Source organism: Mauremys reevesii, linkage group 12 (genome assembly GCF_016161935.1).
Source record: "Mauremys reevesii isolate NIE-2019 linkage group 12, ASM1616193v1, whole genome shotgun sequence".
NCBI classification, from domain to species: Eukaryota; Metazoa; Chordata; order Testudines; family Geoemydidae; genus Mauremys; species Mauremys reevesii.
The window spans coordinates 42,616,522-42,636,713 of NC_052634.1; the positions used below are offsets into that span (position 1 = coordinate 42,616,522).

At 55.4% G+C, this 20,192-nt stretch overlaps 1 protein-coding gene and 3 non-coding genes across 4 annotated transcripts in view; 3 read left to right on the forward strand and 1 right to left on the reverse strand.

Annotated features, from left to right (window-relative positions):
- LOC120375611 (zinc finger protein 850-like) overlaps nt 1–20,192 on the reverse strand; it is a gene marked incomplete at its 3' end in the record, with an annotated part of 610,246 nt that overhangs the window by 301,636 nt on the left and 288,418 nt on the right. The gene's annotated exons all lie outside the window — the stretch shown is intronic.
- Nucleotides 2,291–2,364, forward strand: TRNAT-AGU. The gene has a single exon. It is a non-coding gene; the product is annotated as a tRNA-Thr (tRNA).
- On the forward strand, nt 11,905–11,977 carry TRNAR-UCG. The gene has a single exon. It is a non-coding gene; the product is annotated as a tRNA-Arg (tRNA).
- Nucleotides 14,430–14,503, forward strand: TRNAT-UGU. Its single transcript has one exon. It is a non-coding gene; the product is annotated as a tRNA-Thr (tRNA).

Consider the following 20,192-nt stretch of genomic DNA (forward strand, 5'->3'; position numbering starts at 1 on the left):
TTGTAATATGAATTTGTCTCTTTTCACCTTCCAGCCATTGGATCTTGTTATGCCTTTCTCTGTGAGATTAAAGAGCCCTTTCATACCCAATCTTTTCTCTACATTAAGGCCCTTCAACACTTCAATGAAGTCACTTTTCATTCATGAAGGGCCCCCGACCGCCGAATTGCCGCCGAAGACCCAGAGTGGAAGAATCTCCGGAGGCCCGGACCCCATGAGAGTTTTCCAGAGCTCCCGGAGTTAGTGAAGGACCCCGCTCCAGGAGCCCCAAAAAACTCTTGTGGGGGCCCCTGTGGGGACCAGGGCAAATTGCCCCACTTACTCCACCATCTGGGCGGCCCTGATGGGACCTGGAGCTACTGTTATTTCAGGACTCCTGTGAGACCCTCAGCTGGTTGGTTTGCACTCTGCTCTTGGGACTCTCTCTCCTCTTCCCTCTCTGCTGCTCTCCTCCGCTAGACATTGAACCCAGCCCTTGCTGCTGCCAACACCAAGTGGCAGAAGGGCCTATACGTCCCCTGCCTGAGGGGAGGCCAATGCATGTGGTCGGCCATAAGCAATATGATATTTTCTGTCTTATTGTCTATCCCTTTCTTAATGATTCCCAAGATTCTCTTTGCTTTTTTGCCCGTCGTTGCACACTGAGTGGATGTTTTCAGAGAACTATCCGCAGTGACTCCAAAATCCCTCACTTGAGTGGCAACAACTATTTTTGGCCTTGACATTTTATATGTATAGTTGGGATTATGTTTTCCAATGTGCATCACTTTGCATTTATCAACAAATCTGTCATTTTGTTGCCCTTTCACCCAGTTTTGTGAGCTCTTTTAGTAACTCTTCGCAGGCTGCTTTGGACTTAACTTTCCTGAGTAGTTTTGGATCATCTGCAAATTTAGCCACCTCGCTGTTTGCCCCTTTTTCCAGATCATTTATGAATATGTTGAATATCACTTGTCCCAGACCCCCTGGGGGGCACCACTATTGACCTCTCTGCATTTTGAAAACTGACCATTTATTCCTACCTTGTAACCAGTTATTTACCCATGAGAGGACCTTCCCTCTCATCCCATGAGAGTGTAATAGAGCAGAATAGGGCTTCCTTGGGAGGGGGCGTGAACTGAGAATATATCAGGGGGTTGTGCACATTTACTGCCCTGGTGAAAAAGTGTGTCTGATACTCAGTCTTTGCTGCTCCTGCCAGCTGTGACTGCTGAGGACATTTTCCTTCTCTGCTCCAGGGTCTCTCTTCTGCCTGATTCTCAGCAAGTCAGGCCCCCTGCAGACTATGGCAGAGCAGTTTGGTAATAGGCTGCAGGACTCACCACGTAAGAATGTAGCTGCTGTAGCACCTTGACTGTCCATGGGCCAAATCCTGCAGCCCTGGATAACCTCCCACTGCTGGTGATGGGAATTGAGCCTTTGTAACTAGCTGCTTGTACCTGAGGTCTCAGTTATGGATTAAACTGGTGGCAAACACAGCTTCAGCCAAAGAAGAGAAGGATATAAGTGAAAGAGCAAAACTGGCCATCTGGGGAGCTGCTGCAGTCCCATCACCACAGCTGGAAGGGAGAAGAGGAAAAACTCCCTAAAGTGCTGGGAGCAGCCCCGAGAAAAGGAAGTTTGTCAGTGAGATCAGTCGCAATAACTATGAAATGAAGGAGTGCTTTCTCCTCTGTGCCGACATGGCTGAATTGTGTTACTTTACTGTGAGAATAAGCTTTAAAATATCCTGCTCTAATTTCAGGATGGGTCTGTAACCATAATCAGTCTCTGTGGGAAGTGGCCTCTGGATAGTGATCTTTGGGCAGAGCTGGCTGAAGAGCCTTCCTACTCACCAGGAGATCCTGGCTTGACCTGCCAGTTCTTCCTTGCTGAACCTAGTTTGTCTGTCAGGCTCCTTTCTTTTATTTCTTCTAATGAAAAGAAAAGACCTCACTACACAATCCTTGTAAGTGCTTGTTCAAGACACAGAGACCCTTCCTTGCAGCTAAGTCTTGGAAAGTGTTAATTGGTAAATCTGGAGCTGATGGAAAGGTTACCATGACTCAGAGTTGAGCTGAAGCTGCTGTGACTGAAACACAGAGCACTAATCAGTATCTGATCACAGCAGCTTGTGGGAGAAGCGCATGTTAGAAGCCCTCTGTCAGCTCAGCTGTGGCTTTCTGTGCACTGAGCCAGCCTGCTCAAGGTCTGCAAGTCTTGAGGGAAATGGGCCACATTTTTACTTTGGAATTTGAAGGTGTAGTCTTGGACCATCAAGTGGAGTGGTTGCAAACAGCTTGCTGGGGAAGGCACCATGGCTTAGTAGGTTAAAGCACCTGTCTAGTAAACAGGAGATCCTGGGTTCAACTCCCAGTGGTGCCTTGTTCTATAGCTTTTGTCTCCTCTGCTCACATTTTCCTGTGTCTTCCTAGGAAACAGAAGAGACCTCCCTTGACAATCCAAGTAATTCCTTGTGAAGAAAAAGGCTTCTTTCCAACGGAGCATTGGAGAGAATCAAATCCTCAGTCTGGTGTTGATGAAAAGGCTATTGGCATTGGCAAGGAGGTTGCTTCCGCTGCAATTTGCTGTGACAGGAGACCCTGTGTTGTGCGGCCATGCAATTCACTGGGGATATCTGTGCACAGAGCCCCTTCTAGAGGGTTCTCTGCAGGGCTTGCAGGAAATGGAGAATTACTGTCCTTTCACTTTTCATGTTATTGTTGATGAAAAATGGAGCAGTTCGGGGAGAAGTCCCAGAGTGTGGCACCATGGCAGAGCCTGCCAAGAGAGCTGCTGGATAAAGAGCAGATTCAGGATCCAGCATCCAGTGCTGCCTTGCTGAACGTGCCTCCTCTTGTCCCCTTTTGGTCAATCATTTTTGTTAATGGAGAAGCCCGACTCTGGCTCGCCATACAAATGCTTGCAAAAGAAACGGGTCTTTTTGCTGACAACTGTCAAAAGGAGGCTTTGGATAAACATGGAAACAAGGTCAAGGTCACTGTAACTCATCTTGCATGTGCAGCTGTTGAAGCTACAAGGCAGAGCACTAAGCACAGTATTACCACGGCTGGTCACAGCAGGGTCTCTGTGTGGTGGGATCCATGGGGTACAATCCCAAACTGTGGAACTGCTCTGTCCTCTTATCTCTCCAGCCTGGGCTGTGTCTTACAATGCTGCACTAGTGACAAGCAGCAAAACCCCCTCCATGTGCTGTGATGACTCAGCCAACAACATGCAGCAATGCACCCAACTAAGTTGCATGAATGCTCTATAAGCCACTCCTCAATTATACATAGAGAGACACCAGCATATCTCCCCAGCCCTCAGCCTTGCACCTCAGAAATGTACCGTCTTACACTGCTCAAAACCTCTTGAAAAGTGCAAGCTCATTAATTAATTCACCACTTCCTCAAAAAGAAAGTGAACATGCACCAGCCTTTTTAATCTGAGCAGCTTTCCCAAGCACTTTGGACAATTTCACAAGTAAGTATAAAACATTAAAATAAGTTTATTAACTACAGAAAGATAGATTGTAAGTGATTATAAGTGTTAGGCAGAGAGGTCAAAGTTGGTTACATAAATGAAAATAGAATCTTAGTGTGACATTCTAGACCTTTGGGGGAGCGGCTGTAACCCCCATATTCCTCATTTTCATATAATCGTGATCTTACATATAGAGCATGACTTGTAAGGTATCAGGGGAAAGGATATGATCTGCTGAAAGTCATTTCTCTACCCATAGATGTATACCATTCACGCATATGAAGTTATGAGAATTGTGTAGTATGGTTGTCACTATGCTGTAAGCAGTGATGAGCTGCCAAAATATTAACAACCGGTTCCCTCCTTCTCACCTCACGAGGGGGCCGTGCCCCTCGGGAGGTCATGCCCCATCCAACCCCCCATGTTTTTGACACCCCCCCAGGACCCCTGACCCATCCCCCCCTTTCCCTGTCCCCTGACTGCCGTTTGCAGCCCCATCCAACTCCTCCTCTCATTCTTGATGGCCCCCCGGGACCCCTGCCCCATCCAACCACCCCTTCTCTCTGTCCCTGAGTGCCCCCACCACCGCATCCAACCCCTGCTCCTTCCTGATTGCCCCCGGGATCCTTGCCCCCATTCAATCCCCTGTTCCCTGCCCTCTGACCGCCCTGACCCCTATCCACCCCCCCACAACCAACCAAATACCCCCTCCCTGCTCCCTGCCCCCTTACCACACTGCCTGGGGCCAGGACCGGGTCCACTCCGCCGGGACCTCAACCGGCTCTGCGGGGCCCGACTCCCCGGGCCGGGCCGGCACCGGGGCCAGAGCCACTCCGCCGGCACCGGGGCCGGAGCCGTGGGGCCCGACTCCCCGGGCCGGGCCGGCACCGGGGCCAGAGCCGCTCCGCCGGCACCGGGGCCGCAGCCGTGGGGCCCGACTCCCTGGGCCGGGCCCGAGTTGGGGGTGCTTGGCTGGGACTGGGCTGGGGCACTCGGCCAGAGCCAGAGGGAGCCATTCCGCCCCTGTGCCCAGCTTACCTGCCTGAGGCTTTTTTCTGGTTTCCCATGAACATTTGATTTGCGGGAAGCAGGGGAAGCAGAGAAGAAGGAGGGTGGAGCATTCAGGGGAGAGGGGGAGGTGAGCTGGGGCTGGGCAAACAGCTGCCTGAGCCTTTGTTAAATTTAAAAGCTTTTTAGAACCAGTTGTCCTGGAACCACTGGTTCTAAAAAGGCTTCTAAATTTAACAACCGGTTCCTGTGAATGGGTGTGAACTGGTTGGAGCTCACCACTGGCTGTAAGTTGGGGGAATCAGCCATCACCTGCATAAGACCACACATGGGGAATTGCTTAACCTTGCTTGCAAAGACACATGGTGCTGGGCCCCAGATCCAACTGAAGTCTTCAGTGTCACAGTGACCAAAGGTGTGTGCACAGAATGGGGATGGTGTATGTGTGGGTGGGTGGATGGATGGATGAATTGATTTCTCCATGTGTTTGTGTGGTTTTCTGCAAGGGTTTTGTGTGTGGGGGGGTGTTATTACAGCTCTGGGGGTTGTGTTTGTGGCTGCGCAAATGTGTGTGTGTTCATGTGGCTGGATTTGTGCATGTGTTTGCATCTGTTAGTAGTTGTGTTGATGTTAGCTGGATTTATGTGGGTGTTTGTGTATATTAGCAATTGTGTGTGTGTGTGGCTGGATTCATTCATGCAAAGCCCCCATACCGTCGACCCCGGTGGTGATTTCCCCATCTTACAAGGGCTGGCTGGCCTGACACTTAATCCCTCTGTGGAGTGTGGCAGGGGCTGCAGCTCACCCCCTGTGGGGCAGGAGGGCCCAGGTGTGGGGCACTGGGCTCCGATGCACCTGGAGAGAAGCTCAGGTGAGGCAGGGCAGGGCGTGTGGTGTCCGTTCTGTGTTGCCTGGTGCTGGGCCATTGCACAATCCCCAGCCATGCCGCACAGCGCACCCTGAGGGGGGCAGGGGGCCAAGCAGACGATCCAGCACAAGGGGGGTGAGGATATGTCATTGGGGGGAGGAAAAGCCTTGGGCTGCACTGGGGGAGTGCAGAGCAGGGGTGACACCCCAGAAACCTGCAGCAAAGGGATGGACAGGTGGGGTGGGTGGATAGAAGAGGCAGCGGGACTAAAATCTAAAAGGGGAGTGTGGGGTCTAGTGGTCAGAGCGGGGAAGGGGGGTTGCTGGTCAGAATTCCTGGGTTCTATCTCCAGCCCTGGGAAGGGAGTGGGAGCCAGTGGTTAGGGTGTGTGTCGGGGGGGATCCAGGACTCCTGGGTTCTCTCCCTGGCTCTGACTCTCTCTTGTGCAATCCCGCGGCAGTTACCCAACTCACCAGCGTGTGGGAGCGAGGGGCTGGGGCCGGGTTGTGACACAGCCCAGAGTCCCGTACTGCCCCTTTGTTACCCAACCCAGGGCAGGGTGGGGGATGGCCTGGGAGACCCGCTAAGAAAGGTGCTTCTGGTGGGTCTGTGTGTGGGTCACGCTGCCCCCTGGCTGGATAGACCCCTCTAGGTCAGAACCAGTCTCAGCCCGGGTCAGACCCTGGGAGCCCAGCCCCCTCTGTCGCCATGGCCATGTCTATTGGTCTCCTGGAAAGGTCCATTCTCATGGGTAGCTGTCCAGTGGCAGTGAGTTCCACAGGCCTCGGCACACGCTGTGTGGGGCAGGAGGTCCTTGTGTTGGGAGCAGTGGGAGTGAACTGTGTGCGGTTGTGTCTCTGAGCACAATTGTGAATATTCTGGTGTGTGTGTGAGTGTGAGTGTGGCTGGGGGTGTGATTGTTTCTCTCTTTGGGGTTGGGCTAGCATGCCCCTCTGTGTGTGTTGTGTGTGAGTGTTCTTGGGACTGAGAGTCCCTTTGTGCGTCAATGTGTGTGTGTGTGTCACTTGCTGCAGGATACAAAATCCTGCAAAGCCACCACACACACACACACACACACACACAGAGCAGGGCTCAGCCCCACCAGCAGGGGGCAGCAGGGACACACACGTCTCTCCTGGGCCAGCTTGGACAATTTCCCATCACGACCCGGCACAGTGCTGGTGCCCGCACACGGGGGTGGGCAGTGACCGGGCGGGGGGGGCAGATGTGCTGGATTCAGAAGGAAGCACTTTGGGAAAATCAGTCAAGGCCCTTAGCAGAGCTGGGACACAGACCCAGTGACCCCTGCACCACCCTGGGAGGGGAGTGGGGTCGAGTGGTCAGAGCAGGAGGGGGCTGGGCACCAGGACCCCTGGGTTCTATCCCTGGCCCTGGGAGTGGAGGGGGTCTAGAGCAGGGGGACTGGGAGCCAGGACTCCTGGGTTCCATAGGGGAAACTGTTTTTTCCCTGTGCTTCCCTCCGTAGAGATCCCAGCCCAGCCCCCTAGTGGAGAGTGAGTGGGAGCGGGGGAAGTTGCTCTCCCACTTCAGAAACATGATTCAACCTCCCCTCCCCCATAGGCTGTGACATCATGGACCCCTCCCTCCCCAAAGCAGGCAGTAGAAGCCCCGCCCCACCAGAGAAGGGGGGGTCTAGTTGCACCCACAACACACCCACTCATGGTTGCAAAGAAACCCCCACCCAGCCCCACAAACCACAGGAGTCCTGGCTCCCAGCCCCGCCCCTGTGTGGGGAGAGACGCGGCCAAGGGAGAAGCAGGCTGGGGGGGGGGCGCTGGGGGCACCGCGCTGCGGGGGCAGGGCCGGGACCCGGGACACGCGAGTTACCGTCAGGAGCTGAAGGGGGCGGGGCGGGGCGGGAATGCGGAGGTGCGTTGTGGGGGGAGGTGTCAGGTTGACCCAGGGACCCGCCCTCACCTGGGCTGGAGAGGACGGAGGCGCCCCGGGGCAGGCTGGGAGTTGTAGTTCCTGGCTCGTCTCACAGCGGAAGAGACGGCCAGTTGCTCAGACAACGCGCCCCCTCCCGGTGCACTCTGGGAAGAGTAGTTCTCTCTCTCTCTCTCTCACACGCGGCCTCTATTGGAGGAGGGGCCGTAGCTCGTCACTTCGCCGCGCCCCTCCCCGCTCCCTGATTGGCGGAGAGAGCGCGGGACAGAGACTCGGCGCGTGGGGGGAGGCCCCGGTTCCCTCGCCCCGAGGCTTCGCTGCCGCCCCCCCTCCCCCGGGCGCGCTGCGGCCGTTGGGATTCGAATCCCGCTCGCGGCCGGGGGGGCTGCGCGGCCGGGCGGTGATTGGCGGCTCCGCACGGGGGGGCCGGGGGCTCAGACCCCCAGTTCCAGGCGCCAGGCCCAGCCCCTGCCCCGGGCCCGTGGGATCCGGGCTGGGGGCAGCAGCGGGGCTGAGCTGCCTGGGAGCAGCCCCACAAGCGGCAGCCTGGGGCCGCGGGCCCTCAGCCCCCAACCTGCCCCGCAGTGTCCCCCGCTGTGACCCTCCCGTCAGCCCCGCCCCGGCGTCCCCTCCCCACGCTGTCCGCTCTGCCCGGCCTGTCCCTTCGCTGCCCTCCTCCTTCTCCTCCTCCCCATCCTCAGCGCCCCCGCCTCCTCCCCTCAGCGCCCGATCCCGACATCCTCCCACCCCACCCCTACATCCTCCTCCCCTCCCCATCCCTGTCCTCAGCGCCCCGACCCCCGCCCGCCTCCCCATCCCTGTCCTCAGAACCCTGCCCCGCCTCCTCCCCCAGAGCCCCGACCTCCTCCTCCCCGTCCTCAGCACCCCACCCCGCCTCCTCCCCCTCAGCGCCCTGACCTCCTCCTCCCGCCCCACCCCGACATCCTCCTCCCCTCCCCGTCCTCAGCACCCCACCCCGCCTCCTCCTCTCAGCGCCCGACCTCCTCCTCCCGCCCCACCCCGACATCCTCCTCCTCCTCCCTGTCCTCAGCACCCCACCCCGCCTCCTCCTCCCCATCCCTGTCCTCAGCAACCTGCCCCACCTCCTCCCCAGAGCCCTGACCTCCTCCTCCTGCCCCACCCCGACATCCTCCTCCCCGTCCTCAGCACCCCACCCCTTCCTCCTCCTCCTCCCCCATCCCTGTCCTCAGCACCCTCCCCTCCCCTCCTCCCCTCAGCGCCATGACCTCCTCCTCCTGCCCCACCCCGACATCCTCCTCCCCGTCCTCAGCACCCCACCCCTTCCTCCTCCTCCTCCCCATCCCTGTCCTCAGCACCCTCCCCTCCCCTCCTCCCCCTCAGCGCCACGACCTCCTCCTCCTGCCCCACCCCGACATCCTCCTCCCCGTCCTCAGCACCCCACCCCTTCCTCCTCCTCCTCCCCCATCCCTGTCCTCAGCACCCTCCCCTCCCCTCAGCGCCACGACCTCCTCCTCCTGCCCCACCCCTGACATCCTCCTCCCCGTCCTCAGCACCCCACCCCCTTCCTCCTCCTCCTCCCCATCCCTGTCCTCAGCACCCTCCCCTCCCCTCCTCCCCTCAGCGCCACGACCTCCTCCTCCTGCCCCACCCCTGACATCCTCCTCCCCGTCCTCAGCACCCCACCCCTTCCTCCTCCTCCTCCCCCATCCCTGTCCTCAGCACCCTCCCCTCCCCTCCTCCCCTCAGCGCCTGACCTCCTCCTCCCGCCCCACCCCAACATCCTCCTCCCCCGTCCTCAGCACCCCACCCCCTTCCTCCTCCTCCCCATCCCTGTCCTCAGCACCCTGCCCCCGCCTCCTCCCCAGAGCTCCGACCTCCTCCGCCCCACCCCGACATCCTCCTCCCCGTCCTCAGCACCCCACCCCTGCCTCCTCCCCTCAGCGCCCGACCTCCTCCTCCTGCCCCACCCCGACATCCTCCTCCCCCTCCCCGTCCTCAGCACCCCGCCCCGCCTCCTCCTCCCCATCCCTGTCCTCAGCACCCCGCCCCCTTCCTCCTCCTCCCCATCCCTGTCCTCAGCACCCCGCCCCCCACCTCCTCCCCTCAGTGCCCCGACCGCCTCCTCCCGCCCCACCCCGACATCCCCTCCCCGTCCTCAGCACCCCACCCCTTCCTCCTCCTCCCCCATCCCTGTCCTCAGCACCCTGACCTCCTCCTCCCTGTCCTCAGCACCCTGCCCCCTTCCTCCTCCTCCCCCATCCCCATCCTCAGCACTCCTACCCTCCTCCCCTCTCTGTAGGGCCCCGACAGCCCCTTCAAGCCCCCAACCTGCCCCCGTGTCTCCCCTTTGTTGTGACCCTCTCGCCAGCCCCACCCCATCTGTGGGGATCCTCAGCCCCAGCGTCCCCTCCCCATCCTGTACACTCTGCCTGGCCTTTCTCTTCGCTGCCCTCCTCCTCCTCCTCCTCCCCATCCTCAGTGCCCCGACGCCGACCTCCTCCTCTCGCCCCACCCCGATGACCTTGTCCTCCTCCTCCCCTGTCCTCAGCACCCCATCCCCTTCCTCCAGCCCCTCCCCCTCCTCACTTCCCTGCCCCTAATTGATTCCAACCCATTTCTCCATTGCTGGGCCCCCCTCTCCCCTCCCCCCACTGCCCCAGTCCCTCCCCAGGGTGTGAGGTTCCTCATCTCCAATCTCTGCTGCCCCCAAACCTGCTGGGTTCCCCTTTTCAGCTACTGTGGGGTCCTCCAACCCGCCCCCACCCATCCACTCTGGGCTCTCTAAATCCCACATTCCCACAATGCACCTTGGTATCCCCACACTCTTCTATCCCTAATCCCCCTAGTCCCTTCCCTTGGGTTCTCCTGGACACCCCAACCCACAGTCCGGCCCCCACATACATCCCAGTCCCTCATTCACATGCTGAGCTAGTTCTTCAGGGACCCCCACAGCCCCCCAAACTCCTCCATCCATGAGCCACACTCACAATCACCTCCCCACACACCATAATATTCACAATCATGCTCAGAGACACAACTGCACGCAGTTCACTCCCACTGCTCCAAATACAAGGACCTCCTGCCCCACACAGCATGTGCCAAGGCCTGTGGAACTCACTGCCACTGGACGGCTACCAATGAGAATGATCCCCTCATGCTGGATCATCTGCTTGGCCCCCTGCCCCCTCTCGGGGCGCGCTGTGCGGCATGGCTGGGGATTGTGCAATGGCCCAGCACCAGACAATGCAGAATGGACACCACACACCCTGCCCTGCCTCACCTGAGCTGCTCTCCAGGTGCATTGGAGCCCAGCACCCCGCACCTTGGCCCTCCTGCCCCACAGGGGGTGAGCTGCAGCCCCCGCCACACTCCGCAAAGGGGAGAAGGGTCAGGCCAGCCAGCACTTGTAAGATGGGGAAATCACCATCGGGGTCGACGGTATGGGGGCTGTGACATACGGAGAAACGGTTGTCGCGCCGGCAGAAGGCAGCAGAGCATACACATGCACACAATTGCAAATATACACGAACACATGCATGAATCCAGACACATACACACAATTGCTAATATACACAAACACCCGCACAAATCCAGCCAACACCAACACAAGCCTGGGAGCCAGGGGAGCAGAGCAGGCTGGGGCCGGGTCACTCCACTTCCCGCAGGAATTAGCCAGCCCCCCTGGTCCCACGATGGCCTGGGGCCAGCCCCCATCTGCTACCCCCCCATGGAACCCTGGGGCCCCACCCAGCTCTGCTCCCCTGGCTCCCAAACTTGGGGGGGGGGGAACCGCCCCACAGCACTTGCTGGTGGCGTGGCTAGGAGCCAAGGGAGTGGACCAGGCTGGGACTGGGTCACTCCACTTACCATGCAGTGAGTGCAGGGGCGGGGGTCATGAGGAAGAGCCGGGCAGCCCCCCCGCAGCAGCTCCCCACCCCAGCTCATCTCCGCTCCGCCTTCTCCCCTGAGCACGCCGGCGCCGCTCCACTTCTCCTGCCTCCCAGGCTTGTGGTGCCAATCAGCTGTTTAGTGCAGCAAGCCTGGGAGGGGAGGAGAATCAGAGCGGGGGCGGCGTGCTCAGGGGAGAAGACGGAGCAGAGGTGAGCTGGGACAGGGAGCGGTTCCCCTGCAGGCCCCGCCCCCGTTACTTGCTGTGGGCAGCCCTCCCCGCACCTCCCAGCCCCTGCCCCAGCTCACCTCCACTCCCCGCCCCCCCTGAGTGTGCTTTTTGGTGCCCCCAACCACTTGGCACCCTGGGCAGCCGACTAGTTCGCCTAGTGGTTGCACCGGCCCTGGCCACTGCCTGTCAGCAGGATTCCTCCTCCTCCTCCTCCTCAGTGAGACTAAATCTCCGCACCTAGACAGCCGGTCCGTCCGCTGCACCCCAATCCCCCATGCCTGAGCCTCCCTGCCAAAATCCTGCACCTGGCTCCAAAGAATTAAGTCTCACATCTCACTGGGAACTCCACTTCTTGTGCCCAGAGAGTCTCAGCCCCCCTCAGTAGCTGACCTGAGAAACACAGTGTCTGCAAAAGCAGCAAAGAGTCGTGTGGCACCTTATAGACTAACAGACGTATTGGAGCATGAGCTTTCGTGGGTGAATCCCCCCTTCGTCGGATGCGTCAGTGTCTGCCTTCTCCAAAGAAGTGCCTGGAGGGCTTTTTTTTCTGTATGACCACGTGGCCTAATGGATAAGGCGTCTGACTTCGGATCAGGCGATTGAGGGTTCAAGTCCCTTTGTGGTTGTGCTTGTGCAGTTTTACCTTTGGGCTGAAAGTCCTGCTCCCTTCAGGGCTGGAATCTCTTCTTGGCCGCTCAGGCCAATGCTCTGGCTTCAGCTAGAGCCCCGGGAAGGAGTTGGGGGTTGGGTGTCACAAAGGCTGGGGCATGAGCCCCAGGTGCTTCCAGTCTCGCCTTTGCCCTTCCTGACTTGCCAGAGAAAATGGGCAGCTGCCCAGGCTAGTGTGTGGAGCAGTTTCCCTCTTCCAAATGTGCACCTGTCCCTGTGCTTGAGGGGGTTTGCTACATGGAGCCTGGGTGTTTCTCTGCTTCTCGCCAGCTGCGGAAAAATCTCCTGCCCCACTGCCAAAGTGAGCATGGAGAGTGGGAACAGTAAGAGGCCCCACCAGGGGGGCTGGCCCTGCTTTCCTACCATCTTCTGATGTTGGCCACAGAGCATCAGCAGCCTCCCCACATGCTGGTCTGCGGGTGGCCTTCAGTGGGGTTTGGCATGGCAGGGAGCAGCCTGGCTGGGTGTTTTTGTGTCTGTCTGAAGGCCACACATAGGCATGGTCCTGCCCTCCTCTTGCCCTGCCCTCGGTTGTTCTGTGGCTTTTAAGCCTTCCCTTGGAGCCGTCAGCACCAGCCGCCTCTGCTCTAGGTGCCCAGAGGAGGAGAGGTGCTGGGCTCTGTGACGAAGTGGGGGATTTTCTTAGGGTTTTCTGTGTTTTCCAGTGGTTCGCATGCACAGGGAGCGGGACTCAGTGTCCCCGGGTGTTACTGGTTTAACGAGGTGAGGGGAGAGGGAGTTTGTTGTTACAGAGGATCGGAGAGGGACTTGGGACCCCGGATGATGGCCTGGAGGATGGAGACCCCAGCGACTGGTGACCTGGTGACCTGGAGACCCAGCTCAGGAGTCACAGCCAGTTCTGGCCAGTGAGAGGACAATGGGCTGCAGAGAGAGGACCCCGTGACCAACCTGTTCCGGCCAGAGGAGGGCAGAGAGGGGAGGAGGCCCAGGCAACCCTGTTTACCTGGAGAAAAGACAATGGACAGAGGCGGGGCCTGGGGCCGGGGATATCAGAGGCCCAGCTGGGAAGCGGGGGGCTCTGGGCTGGCGAGGGGAAGCAGGCAGAGCCCACCTGGCTGCAGGGGGACTGGGATGTGCTGGGCTGAGGGAGGCCAGGCCTGAGGCCCTGAGAGTTTCCTGTGCTGTGTTCAACTCTCAATAAACCCTCCTGTTTTATGCTGGCTGAGAGTCGCTCCGGTCTAGAGAACAGGGGGCATCAACCCCTTCGGGGGTGAGGAGGCCCAGGGGGTCCAGAGCGCGTGGACTCCCTGAGGGGGCCCACGGCGAAAGACAGACGTGCTAAGGCTCAGAGAGGTGCGGCTCCAGGAGGTGGGGGGCCTGACCCCGAGAGAGAGTGGACCCCCGCCAAGGGCTGTCGCACTGAAAGGGGCACCCCCCATGGACCGCACGGGGCCAAGAGTGGGCACGATCTGTGAGTCCGTGACAGGCAGTGACATCACAAAGGCCTTTTGCAGGACCTCAGACTATTGGTCAAAGGTGGTGGGGAGGTGGTGACCTCACAGAGAGATGCTGACATCAGCCAGGCAGGACAGGGGCGAGGGGCCAGGGAAACCTCAGGGACCCCTGTGGCTTTGCTTCAGCAAGTCTCCTTCTCCAGGTCTCTATTTGAGGACTGAGACAGTATTTGGGTTCACGGACGTGAGCGCCAGGAGGAACCTCTTTTGAGTTTTCTCCTTCCCTTTTAGTGATTTTACTAGAAAACAGACGTCCCTGTTTAGAAGGTAAGAGCCTCCTCGAGGGAAGGGGTGTCCTGGGTGTGTCACAGTTCGGATGCCGGTGCCCCCCCATGTAAGGAAGTTCCCGCCACCCTGCTCTGTGTTCGCAGGGCGGGAGAGAGCAGCATCCACGGCAGTGATTTGCTCCTGGCTGCCGGAGCAGAGCAGCAGGCTCAGCTGTCAGAACTTCCCAGAGCGATGAAAGGGGAGGGGCCCATGGCTCTGTAGCAGGAATGCAGGGCAGGCGAGTTCACAGCAGGCATTGTGGGATACTGGAGGAGGCCAGTTATGGTGATATAATGAACAGCAGCGTCTACACTGACACTCTGCCACTTTAAGTTTGCTGGAAAAAGCTCTAGGCTTCTCATCAAAGTGGTTTTATTTTGTCACCAAAACAGGGCAGTTTTCTCACCAGACGTGGCATTGCAGTGTGTGCACCAGCCACAAGTTGCTGACCGAGGGAGTATAGTGTGTTTTTCAAACACCTGAGCAATATAATTCTGCTGAAATAACTTTGTAGTGCAGACCTGGCCAAAGATTCACACACAGAGACAGCTTGCAAGGAAAATGTCACCTGCTCCTCTGCTTTCCCAAACACAAGCAAAGTTTGTCAGGCCTAGATGGAGATGCAGGGAGTCAGGTGTGAGCAGACACTGTACCTTAGTCACAGGCAGGCACCATGGCTTAGCTGGTTAAAATACCTGTTTTGTAAACAGGAGATCCTGGGTTCAACTCCCAGTGGTGCCTTGTTGAGATGCTTTTAGAGCACCTGGTATTAGCTACTGTCAGAAGATAAAATACAGAGCTAGATGGACCTATGGTCTAGCCCAGTGTCGCTTTTCTTATGGTTTAAATTACACTCACTGGCACTGATAATAGAGTTACTGAAAGTTTGGGAGTTAAGAGCTGATAGGTCAGTGGTCCAAGCCCCTCATGGATGACCTCCTCCCTGTGGGACAGGGGCAGGTCTGGGCTCTCGCACCAAATGCTCATTGTGGCTGCCAGAATCTGTGGGCAGCTCATTTAGTTTACACCCAGGGTTGAGTCCTTGATTCACACAACAAGGATAACGACCCTTTATTTCTCCTGCCCCAATAACAAGGAGATTGGGAATCCAACACCAGCCACCAGTGATCATTTCGGCAAGCAACCCAACCTATTTCCAACGTACTGTAAAATCCACATGCAGACTCATACACGAAACCTTGCAAAAAATCTTCCTGAGGGGGTCTGAAGCACCTGCTGCTGGAGGGAAGGAGGGGCCTGTGGGTTGGGATTGAGGAGCAGCGTGAGGAGGGGGGCCTGTGGGTTGGGATTGAGGGGCACTGGGACTAGGAGGGGGCTGTGGGTTGGGATTGAGGGGCACTGGGAATAGGAGGGGGCTGTGGGTTGGGATTGAGGGGCACTGGGAATAGGAGGGGCCTGTGGGTTGGGATTGAGGGGCACTGGGAATAGGAGGGGGGCCTGTGGGTTGGGACAGAGAAGAAGGGTGAAGAGGAGCAGGCTCTGGTTGGGAGTGAGGAGCAGTGAACACAGGAGGGACGGAGGGTTGGGTCTGAGGGGCACTGGGAAAAGAGGGGACATGGGTTTGGGCTGAAGAGCATCCTCATTTGGGGATCCAGCAGGACAGGGAAAGGCAGCAGGTGATTCTAATTCCTTAGGGATATTCTCTGTGTTTGTATGTGCAGGGGAGGAACATGCTCTATGCCCAGAGGATTTTATTCCTCCAGGCTGCAAGGACAGAGGGGATGTCAATGAGTTACTCCTTCAATCCCCCCCACACAAAGGCCCTTCTTAGGAAAGGAAAATCCTGAAGAGAAAGAGTAACACCAAAGAAGACTCCAGAAAGTCAGATTTTTACAATCATAGTAAGAAGTTTATCATCTGACCAGAGACTTGAACCCTGGACCCTCAGATTAAAAGTCTGATGCTCTGCCAACTGAGCTAGCCAGACTCACACAGGAAAAGTGCCACTTGGTGCAGAGGTGAAGCTAGTCAAGAAAAAGCAAGCCAGCCACAATAGGGGAAATCTGCTGCTCTCTCTCTCTCTGCCCAGCCCTAGCCTGGCCGGGTATTAGTGCTGGTTAAAAAGACGGGAAAATATCGGCATCTCCCAGCCTTTCATAGCTGTACAAGACTCAGGCACAATACAGACGTGCCCATCTGCAAATGCCAAATGTTTTGATTGGCTAATGCAGCCTGTAGACGTCCAGGACACACTGGGATATCGAGCCAAGTGTCCATCACCATCATTTCAAAGGGATAATGATAATGATGGGAAGGTTCACAATTGACTCAGTAGTTGCATACAAAGGTGCACGTTTGGCAGTTACATTGGGAAATTCTGGCTCCTTCTCAGACTCAGGTTGGCCACCCCGGTCTAGATGTAGAAGTTACAACATTTAAACTTGAAAGAGGGGCCAATTTCCCCATCATTTCACACCTTTACATCCAAACACGATGACTTTCTGAATGAACCCTCCTCGTCCAGACCAGCAGCAGGCTGAGCAGGCCAGCGGCAGAAGATCAACATTTTAATTTAATTTTAAATGAAGCTTCTTAAACATTTTGAAAACCTTGTTTATTTTATAATACACTAGTTTAGTTATAAAATATATAGACTTGTAGAGAGAGACCTTCTAAAAAACATTAAAATGTATTACCGGCACCCGAAACCTTAAATTAGAGTGAATAAATGAAGACTTGGCACACCGCTTCTGAAAGGTTGCTGACCCCTGGGCTGGAGGAAGCTAGAGAGTACATTTCTGATCTACATTTCTATTTGTTTGGTTTTTGTAGGATAAATTAATTCAGTCTCTGGTCCACTCTCTCCCAAGGGTGTAATGTTGCTGTGCACAATGAGAAATCTTGGGAAAAGATTGAAATGAAATGGAAGCAGCATATGGTGGCAGAACCTAAGGAATTAAAAGCCCATTGATTCTTATGTGTGTGCACTGCCTCTGAACCAGAAGTGTAATTTTTCTCGCTTTGTGGCTGCAGCCAGTAAAATATTTAAATATCTATCAGGGATGGTCTAGACAGTATTTGGTCCTGCCATGTGGGAAGGGGACTGGACTCGGTGACCTCTCGAGGTCCCTTCCCGTCCTAGAGTCTATGAATCTATGAAACTCTGGCTTTTCCTGAATGCTGTAGACTGTGAGTTCCTGGGAAAGGGCAGGGGGACAGGGAGCAAGAGGAGAAAGGCAGAGACACTGGAGAAGAATAATGGGGGGAGAAGAAAGAGACAGAGAACACAGAGAGACAATCAATGATTGAAGATGTCCCAACTCCATCTTGCTCCTCACAGGTGTTCAGAAAGCTGGGTAGTTGTAGGTTTCAAATATCAAGGGGATCTCCACATACCTGATCTCTCTCCCCTGGCTCCCATTTTAGTATTAATCTTTATTTTGAAATGTTTGGTTTACCCCAATCTTCTCTTTCCCTAACTGTATTGCAAGTTGGGTGGGTTTTTTGTTGTTTTTTTGCTTCCCTTTTGTTCATATCAATATAATTGTAACAGCAAAGGAATCTGTAGGAGCAAAAACTGACTCAAAACTTTATTTCCCCATCATGCAGGAACAGGGTACAAATAGCTCACGCAGCTGGAATCATCACACGGAAGCCAGGGGATGGGAGATGCAGGTTTCCAAGTGTTCTGTCTTCTCAGATGACACATTCCAGCCCCTTGTAGTCCTCCCTCCTGTGTGACCTGCTGGGCTTTGACACATTTATTGTCTCATTCTATTGATAATGTGATTGTAACACAATGTGACTGAAATTAAACCACTTCCAGACAAGGAACCAACAAAAGAGAAAAGCCATTATTGCATTGGCTGGGAATTGAAGCCAGGTCAACTGTTTGGAAGACAGCTATGCTCCCCACTATACCACCAACACAGCTGGTGGGAGCAGCTTTCCTGCAGGCTACGTGTGCTGGCAAAGGGGGTTACACGTGACTATGGAGCTAGTAAGCAGGGTGGATGGGCTGGAAGCCACCTGACCGCTGGGAGCAGAGTTAGGGGGTAAAGGTGAAAACAGATCTCATTGGGAGCTGGCCCCACACCCAACCTGCCCCTAGGAGAGGGGAACTGAAGCTCAACTTCAATCATAGAAAACTCTTCCCTAAGAAGGAAGGGGATGGCTTGTTTTAAAGACAAGGTTTGTGGTTTTTGCCCACTACATACAGAGGGGCTGGATAGTGCTGAGTCCAGACAAGACTCTGGTAGGATAAGGAAGAAATTCAGGCTGCCAGTGAGCTGAAGGAGGGAGATGATATTTTGACAGCGATGGACACCTCATCTTATAGGCCTTTGTCTGCCTCCTTCTAGTGACTGTTTGGCACAGGAATGCAGCCCCCACTCCTGGGTGGCTCCTGTGGAAATAATGTTTCTGTGCAAAACACAAAAGCTTTTAACAGAAAGGAGGGAAAGGAAATGGCCATGCAGTGGGACAGGAATGTAAGGAATGAAACAGCAGATACTTCTCCCAGGTGCATTGACTTTGAACCTTGTTGTTTGCCGTGTTGTTATATCCCTGTTGTTCCCTGGACATGAGAGGTGGGGCAGGGAGGTGGGGGCTCACATATCATCTTTCAAAGGACCAAGGAAGGGAGTGTTATTTACTCCTTCTCATAACACAATAACTAGGAGGAGTCACCAAATGAAATGAATAGGCTACAGGTTTGAAACGAAGTATTTCTTCGCACAACGCACAGTTAACCTGGGGAACTCTTTAGCAGAAGATGTTGTGAAAGCCAAGACTAGAACAGAGTTCAAAAAAGAACTAGAGAAGTGCACAGAGGATAGGTTCATCGATGGCTATTAGCCAGGATGGGCAGGGATGGTGTCCCCAGCCATTGCTTTCCAGAAGCTGGGAATGAGCAACAGGAGAACCACAGAGCAATGACAAAGCCAGGTTGTCATGGGCGAGTAGTTAGGGGGATGCACTAAAAATCCAGTGGAGTCATCCCCCTCCTCTCCACCCCCAAGCGGCTTTGAATCTTGATGACTCTGATGCTGAAATTCCACTGCCTCAGCATCCTCAATCCCCACTGGAGGCCAGTGTAGAGACTTTAGATCCCTGTTCATATTTCATACTCCAGCTGATGCACCATTCCTGCCCAGCAACTCACCGTCTGCCCCAGGAGAACCAGCTGGTGGGCCGCACCCACAGGCAGACAACTTATACCGCTCCCCTCAGAGCAGCAGCCGCAGCAGTTGGCAGCTAATCCCCACCTAAGGCTTTGGGGAAGGAGATGGGGATCACGTGTTATTTCTTTCGTACATCGAGTCTCACTGTGTTTGAACATATTTCTCTCTAACTCTGATATAAATTTAGAGCCCCTCCCCCCCATTTCGGCTTTGTAAGAGCCTCATTTCTGTACATAAAACATAAGAACAACCATACTGAGTCAGACCAATGGTCCATCCTGCCAAGTGTCCTAGCTCCCAAGAGTGGTCAAAGCCAGATGCTTTAGCGGGAATTAACAGAACACGTAATCATGAAGTGATCCATCCCGTTGCCCATTCCTGGCGTCTTTACAGATGTGAACACAAAGAGACACTTGCAGCTACTTAGAATCAGAGAAGATTAGGGTTGAAAGAAACCTCAGGAGGTATCTAGTCCAAGCCCCTACTCAAAGCAGGACCAATCCCCAACTAAATCATCCCAGTCAGGGCTCTGTCAAGCCGGGCCTTACAAACCTCTAAGGATGGAGATTGTACCACCTCCCTAGGGAACCCATTCCAGTACTTCACCACCCTCCTAGTGAAAAAGTTTTTCCTAATATCCAACCTAGACCTCCCCCACTACAACTTGAGACCATTGCTCCTTGTTCTGTCATCTGCCACCACTGAGAACAGCCGAGCTCCATCCTCTTTGGACCACCCTTCAGGTAGTTGAAGGCTGCTCTCAAATCCCCACCTCACTCTTCTCTTCTGCAGACTAAATAACTCCAGTTCCCTCACCCTCTCTTCATAAATCATATGCCTAGGTCTCCTAATAATTTTTGTTGTCCTCCGCTGAACACTCTCCAATTTGTCCACATCCTTTCTGTAGCGTGGGGGCGCGGGGGGGTACTGGATGCAGTACTCCAGATGTGGCCACATCAGTGCCAAATAGAAGGGAATAATCACTTCCTTTGATCTGCTGGCAACATTCCTACTAATGCTGCCCAATATGCTGTTAACCTTCCTGGCAACAAGGGCACATTATTGACTCATATCCAGCTTCTTGTCCACTGTAATCCCCAGCTCCTTTTCTGCAGAACTGCCACTTAGCCAGTCTGTCCCCAGCCTGAAGCGGTGCATAGGACTCTTCCATCCTAGAGAGTAGGAATCTCCACTTGTCCTTGTTGAACCTCATCAGATTTCTTTTGGCCCAATTCTCCAATGTGTCTAGGTCACTCTGGACCCAAACCCTACCCTCCAGCGCTTGG